General features: G+C 37.4%; 1 long non-coding RNA gene across 1 annotated transcript in view; it reads left to right on the forward strand.

Annotated features, from left to right (window-relative positions):
• LOC142660325 (uncharacterized) overlaps positions 1 to 7,933 on the forward strand; it is a 30,857-nt gene extending 22,924 nt beyond the window's left edge. The window contains exon 4 of the long non-coding RNA XR_012850460.1: positions 7,704 to 7,933. This is a non-coding gene — a long non-coding RNA (uncharacterized LOC142660325). The remainder of the gene's footprint in view (positions 1 to 7,703) is intronic.
• Positions 7,934 to 8,309: the final 376 nt, after the last annotated feature.

Below are 8,309 nucleotides of genomic sequence, written 5' to 3' on the forward strand. Positions count from 1 at the left end.
GTTGAGATGACAATCTGCATGATTTGCCTATAATAAAGTTTCTTCTTTCATTCTTTGCTGTCCGCACAGTGACAATCTAGCTTAGAACTGGACAGCCTAACCATGTAAAGGGCCTTTTACACCTGCTGACGCTCGGCCGATGCAGCGAGCGCCGACCAACGAGACATCGTTGATCGGCGCTCGTTTGCTCCTGTCACAAGGAGCTATGAGTGGGGACAAGCGGTCGTTACTCCCATTGTTCGTCTCCATACATTATTATCATTTTGGCAGCGCGTCTCCCTGTTTACACAGGGGGATGTGCTGCCGACAACGATAATATTTTACTTTTTTAAAACGATACGACCAGCAGATGATTGAGCGTTTGCTCGTTCATCTGCTGATCGCTGCCCTGTTTACACAGGGAATTTATTGCCAACGAGCGTTCTATGAATGCTCGTCTGCATGATAATCGCCCAGTGTAAAACCCTCTTAAGGCTGACTGGTTGCTAGGGATGCATGGCTTAACAACCACACTATATTAAATTGGACTGTCAGGCAGCATGTTCCTAGCAATCAGTCTGCCTCAGATTGCTCAAGTCTTCAAGGCTGGAATAGTATTGATTTAAGGGCTAGAAAGGACTAGTAACGTCTAGGATTACTTCTCTATCTTTACTGCAGTATTACACAGATTATTTTTTTTTTTTAAATAAGGATTTTATTTAAACGTTTAATTAAAATCCATTTTTGACTCGACAGTTGAGTATGGATTTCAAGTTAGGATTTGGCTTTTTGAATTGAAGTTTAATTAAATGAATTGCTAAAAAAATACATATTCAATTAAAAAAATTATTAAATGATATTAAAATCCCCCTTGGATATATATGGTGGTAAAAACTTATTTGAACTACACAGTATTTATTTTTTTTTGAGTTAAAAAGTTAAGTTAGAATTTATTAATGATATAACCTGTGTATGCAATGATGAGAATTACAAGTTAGGGTGTGATTAAAAGCAGACATGCACCAGGTCTGCTAAGAATAATGGTAGATCGTCCGAATGGATTCCTTTGGTGGGGTCAAAGCTTGCCACTCCGACACGACAGTGGGTGTTGGAGCCAAGAAAACTTTGCCACCATATATGCATATTATATTGTCAGGAATCCTACAGGTAGAGGACATTTCTTTTCTATTCTTCATGCATGGCATATAATAAATGAGATCACAAGTAGGGTTGTTCTGCTTGATATGTGTCTGGTTAATATGCCATATATCAATTGTAAGAACAAAACTCTTCTGCCTCCAGGAGCCTCATTAACATACATGACATACATTTTTTTTTGCAAATCTAACGTCATCCACAAACATTTAAAAAAATAAAAATAAAGAAGAGATGTTTTAATTTTTAATCATTTCAAAATGTATATAGATTTCCACATTGCAAACTGACGGTTGCCCTCACCAGTCAGTAGAACTCCATGCAGACTGATTTTAGAACATGTCATTCAAAATTACACAACCCATTTGTTCCCAGAAGCTTCTGACTATTTTCATTTTATCTTTACAGTGTAAACAGTTTACACACACTTCTAAATCAGACTGATCTGACACAACTGACATAAAAAAATAAATATGTGCCCGCTGTTAGCTAAGCTAACATTGTTTATGTAAGCGGAACAATTCTGGAAAGTGGCAAGCAGAGAAAAAACAGATGCAGACATGTTACATGTTAAAAACAAACACAAAACACTTTCTGATCAAATTACAGTATATGGCAAAAGTCCTATATAAATATATATATATATATATATGTAAGCCATTACCTTTCAAAAGTTTGGGGTCACCCAGACAATTTTGTGTTTTCCATGAAAACTCACACTTATATTTATCAAATGAGTTGCAAAATGAGTAGAAAATATAGTCAAGACATTGACAAGGTTAGAAATAATGATTTTTATTTGAAATAATAATTTTCTCCTTCAAACTTTGTTTTCGTCAAAGAATGCTCCATTTGCAGCAATTACAGCATTGCAGACCTTTGGCATTCTAGCTGTTAATTTGCTGAGGTAATCGGGAGAAATTTCACCCCATGCTTCCAGAAGCCCCTCTCACAAGTTGGGTTTGGCTTGATGGGCACTTCTTGCCTACCATACGTTCAAGCTGCTCCCACAACAGCTCTATGGGGTTGAGATCTGGATAATTTGGAGGTGTGCTTTGGGTCATTGTCCTGTTGTAGAATGAAATTGGTTCCAATCAAGCACTGTCCACAGGGTATGGCATGGCGTTGCAAAATAGAGTGATAGCCTTCCTTATTCAAAATCCCTTTTACCTTGTACAAATCTCCCACTTTACCAGCACCAAAGCAACCCCAGACCATCACATTACCTCCACCATGCTTGACAGATGGCGTCAGGCACTCTTCCAGCATCTTTTCAGTTGTTCTGTGTCTCACAAATGTTCTTCTGTGTGATCCAAACACCTCAAACTTCGAGTCATCTGTCCATAACACTTTTTTCCAATCTTCCTCTGTTCAATGTTTGTGTGCTTTTGCCCATATTAATCTTTTCCTTTTATTAGCCAGTCTCAGATATGGCTTTTTCTTTGCCACTCTGCCCTGAAGGCCAGCATCCCGGAGTCGCCTCTTCACTGTAGACGTTGACACTGGCGTTTTGCGGGTACTATTTAATGAAGCTGCCAGTTGAGGACCTGTGAGGCGTCTATTTCTCAAACTAGAGACTCTAATGTACTTGTCTTGGTGCTCAGTTGGGCCTCTCACTTCTCTTTCTACACTGGTTAGAGCCTGTTTGTGCTGTCCTCTGAAGGGAGTAGTACACACCGTTGTAGGAAATCTTCAGTTTCTTTGCAATTTCTCGCATGGAATAGCCTTCATTTCTAAGAACAAGAATAGACTGTCGAGTTTCACATGAAAGCTCTCTTTTTCTAGCCATTTTGAGAGTTTAATCGAACCCAGAAATGTAATGCCCCAGATTCTCAACTAGGTCAAAGGAAGGTCAGTTTTATAGCTCCTCTAAACAGCAAAACGGTTTACAGCGGTGCTAACATAATTGAACAAGGGTTTTCAAGTGTTTTCTAATCATCCATTAGCCTTCTAACACAGTTAGCAAACACAATGCACCATTAGAACACTGGAGTGATGGTTGCTGGAAATGGGCCTCTATACACCTATGTAGATATTGCATTAAAAAACAGACGTTTGCAGCTAGAATAGTCATTTACCACATTAACAATGTATAGAGTGTATTTCTGATTAATTTAATGTTATCTTCATTGAAAAAAACTGTGCTTTTCTTGCAAAAATAAGGAAATTTCTAAGTGACCCTAAACTTTTGAACGGTAGTGTATATATATATATATATATATATATATATATATATATGTATATATACATATATATATATATATATATATATATATACATACATATAAGAGAAAAGTCCAAGGCAGCACAGTGGAAATAACAAACTTTAGGGTGCATGCCACAGGAGTCTGGCCAGTGCCCTATGTCAATATGCTTCAAAAAAGAGGCAGCACTCCAAAATAAATCTGGTGGGTTTATTCCACGAGCTACGTTTCGGTTCCTAATCTGGAACTTGGGAAAGGTTCCAGATTGGGAACCGAAACGTAATGCATGGAATAAACCCACCAGATTTATTTTCATTCTGTGGAGTGCTGCCTCTTTTTTTGAATATATATATAATTACACGTTCAACTCCCATGGACTAAATACAATAGCACCAAAATTATGATTTATAGGAATAGGCCAAACATGAAGAGTTTACATTTGATGTTTAATGGAGGCATACAGTGTATGTTCACTGGTGTCCTTATAATTGATTGAGCATCTGTTAAACCGCAGGTGCCTCCATAGTCTATCTCATGAGTAGTCGATAACAGATGATTTAATCTGCGCCTTGCCGATACCCCTCTGTATGGGACGAGACAGAGATGAAGTGAAGCAATTTTTCATTTCCCCCCCAAAAAATACATTGAGTCATTATTATACTTCTGGTAAGGAGAAGGTTGAATACTTTAAAACTTGACTAATATACAATGATGTTGTAGGGTCTGGAAAGACTGCAAGCACAGGCCCGCAACTACGTCAAAACTTTCACTAGAAGATATTAAAGTCAAGTGTGGAACTCTGGTCAGGCTCAGGCTATTGTATGTCTCTACCAAGAAGTTATTTATGAAAAATGGCAGTATAGGCCTCTTTTATGAAGACCTGATAAAACCATTATTGCCCATGAAAAAAAACTGAATTTGACTCCAAGTAGGCAGTTAGCTTAAATTCTCTTCAACCTTATGTACTATACTACAGATTATTTGGTGATAGGAACATTTCTGAATCCCTGGCAATTTTATTAAACATGCTAGTAGGTTGTCAGGAAACATGAGAGTAACTACCATGGTGGCAATCATAGCAGCTGCGACAGGGCCCGGCACCTAGGAGGGACAAGTGTTGAGGTGCATTTATTGCTAACATTGAAATTTGGAAGGAAAGAGTGGAAAGGGCGGTGGAACAATGAATGACGATCACTTGGAGATAAGCCAAAGAACGGTTTTATTTTCCCTGTGTTTAATGTGATAAGTAACTTTTCAGCATACCAAAAATCAGTAACCAATGAAAAGGTAATTCCTCAGAAGTCCTGTGAAAATGATGCTCATTCCAGGTAACTAAATATCTCCACGCTGAACTTTGCTGATAGCAATATATACTTTTGGTAAACCGCCATATGGACTATTGGTAAAATATCATGCTGTTTGAATAAATGTGTGCCGGGCATTACTATTATGTGGATGATCAGTACTTGCTTGGTTACATTCCTTATGATGAAAAGAAAAGACAATGGAGACCAAAATTATTATAAGATTTTTTAAGTCCTGAACTCTCTTAAGGTCCTTTTAGGAGGCCCAATACTGGTTGTGCAAACAAGTTGCATCTGATGCCGATTGACGATACAGCACGTCGATCAGCCGCTGTTTGCTACATTCACAAGGAGCAATTGCCTGTTATGTATTGGGACAACCGATCATTACCACGATTGTTTGTCTATATGCATTTGCATCATGTCGGCAGCACATCTTCCTGTTTACACAGGGAGATGTGCTGCTGACTAACAACCATTTTTGGTTCACATAAAAGATTCGATTAGCCGATGTACTAGCGTTTGCTGGTTCATTGACTGATCTTTTGCCCTGTTTACACAGGGCAATGATCGGGAACGAGCGTTTGTACGAGCACTCGTTCAACTGATCATTGGCCCGTGTGAAAAGTCCTTTACTACTGAATTTGGCCATGGAGGAGTGGAGCCCCATTCCAGCAACTACACTTAATAGACTGATAAAGGGCAGGTAATAGCCTAAAAAGTTGCTGTTTTTTAGTGAACTTATTTATAAAATAAATACTATGAGCATCTAAGATCAACACTTGAATTCTTCCTTTATCCTTTTCTATTGCTTGAATATATATATGACCACCGCCAGAAGGGTCTAGGAGACATGGACCATTTTTTACTTATACTTTTTATCAAGGCCATAGCTATAGGGGGACAGGGTTAGCAGTTGCACCTGTGCCTTATTGAGGGGGCCCAAAGGGTCTTCTGCCTTATAAGAAGAACCTGTATTACAAATTGCACATATTATTATGACAAATATTAAAATCAATGCAATATATATATATATATATATATATATATATATACATATATATATATATATACATATATATATATATATATACATATATATATATATATATATATATATATATATATATATATATATATATGTCATCAGGAGCAACGATGATTCCACAAAATAATCTTACATATAATTGTAAGTAGTTATAAAACAAAGTATATGGTAATTGATCACAAGGATTTGTGATGCAAAAAGGTACATAATCAAACTTATATGGCAACTGTAATATGTTGAGTACATTGTAGTCTGTGAACCAAAACTTTGTACATAATGGATGAACGCTAAAATAATAATGTGATGTTTTTGTAGATTTCCCTGCAGCCCATGTAAGATGTTTTTGTTTGTGATCAACAACCTAGAGGGCTAAGCAGGTTGTTTATGTCCAAGAATTCCATTGGTGTCATCTGGAACTGTTTAATATAATCTGAGTTGTCTAGCTCAAAGATAGACTGGACTTCCATAAACTGTTCCCACACTGCCACCTGTTTAGTTGGCTTTCTACAAGTACATGCTAATAGTAAGGACTAAGGAGGTCATTATTTTAAAGTTCTAATAATGGACAATGCACGTACATTTCCAAGTTGTGTCCTTAGTTTTATGTGAATACATGTCTGAATATATCACCTAATGGTGCAGAGCTGAATATGTCCCTTAATGTAGCAAAGCTGAATATGCCACTTAATCCTATAATACTGCTTTGTTTATACATCATAGGATTAGCTTCAATCACACATTGATCATATTACTATGATTTGTGCCAAATGATCTCTGCTAGAACTGGAAAAGCATTTACATATAATGATCAAATCCACTATACCATGGATACCATATATACATACTATGTCCAATATAAGTTTTCCATTTTTCCATTGAATGGTAATCTCCAATCTCTTAAACATCAATGGCTTTGCTGGACAATTACATCTATTTATTTTAAATTTTTGCAATATTCTCAGACGTGTAGAGTACAATGTTGCTTCTCTGTTACTATTAATCTAGTGGCTGGGTGTTACTTTGTTGGTTATTATGATCCATTATTATTGTAAGGAAGATGAAACATGAATTTCCGGGGGCCAAATATAGCCAATGACTATTGGCGGTAGATCCCACTAATTGTTCAGTCTTTCCACCCAAATCACTGACTTCCCTTTCTTATCCTACATTCAGAATTTCATTTCTATAACTATAAAGGATGTAAGACAGTAGAAACCCACTAAGTAACAAGTCTTATCTAAACACAGATGATCTTGTTTAGGCCTCATGCTCATGACAAAGCCGTTTGCATGGACCCATTATGGCGGCACACCGAGTCCCTACCGAGAGAAAACCTGTGTAATATGGCAAACGTTGGAACATTAATTATTAATCTATAAGAAAAAACTTTTATGCGCCTCTGTACAAAATGAAAGGCACACATAGGTACAGTACTACCCCACAGCAGTCTATAGATGTAGTAATACAGATCCACACATGAATATGTAATATATGTGCCTATCGACTGGTTTACATGGACAGATATGTTCCCATAACAAGCGCCAATAGCCAATAATTACAGGCCGATCGGCGCTCGTTTATAAGGCCTTTACACAAGCCAATGTAAACTGTATGGGGACGAATTGTCGCTAATGCAATCGCTTGGTCCCCATGCAGTTTACATAATGTTGCCAGCACATTCCCTGTTTACGTGGTGAGATGTGCCGCCGACAGCTATAATAATTTCCAGGGCAACATAAATTAAGAAATCAGCCGATGAACGAGTGTTTACTCATTCGTCGACTAATCCCTGCCCTGATCATAACCGTCAATGAGCATTCATGCAAACGCTTGTACGCCCGATAATTGGGCCGTGTAAATAGAACTTAAGGGTGTGTGGTCGCCAGTCAAAAAAAAGTGAATCCGATTGTCTCCATGCTTCACATAATATCTTAATCCCATTTTCCAGACATTATTTTGTGAATGTAAAAAAGAGATATAATCTGATTTCTATTCCTTTTAATCTTTTCTTAGTCTAACATGAATCTAGTAGGTATGGGAGCCATTAGCCAGACACCATTCCTGCCACCACAAGATCAGAATCGAATGATGTGAAATATGAAATAATCGTGGACTTCTGGTAGGGGGAATGGCAAATACTTTTTACAGCCCCATCTGTATGTTCAATTAATGTAGCAGAATCATATCTGGTTTGTAACTTTCTATAAATCACTTTCTCATCTTACATTGTGTTAAAATAAAATATAAATAGCAAATGTCATCTTGTACTTTTCCTTTTGTCAGTCATGTGTTTACTCAACTTCCAACCCCCTGTGAGAGTCAATAAAGATAAGGTGAGAAGAAAGAAGGGGCTTTTCTGTGAAGTCTTCTGCTTTACTATATAATATCACATACAAGTGTGAAGCCAAAGGAAATGATGTCTGTACAGAGTGTGGGTTCCCAGACTGTCGATAGCGGTGTCAGTCATTTACATGCCTAATTGCTGCATCGGTGTTTGCAGTAGGATATTTTCTGCCACCCAAGACATTGTAAAACAGCTGCAACTGTACATTTATATCATTGCAATTAATGATGTGGATGAAAAACGATTCGATTTCCTAGAGATTTGACAGCAACCAT

Source organism: Rhinoderma darwinii, chromosome 9 (assembly GCF_050947455.1).
Source record: "Rhinoderma darwinii isolate aRhiDar2 chromosome 9, aRhiDar2.hap1, whole genome shotgun sequence".
NCBI classification, from domain to species: Eukaryota; Metazoa; Chordata; class Amphibia; order Anura; family Rhinodermatidae; genus Rhinoderma; species Rhinoderma darwinii.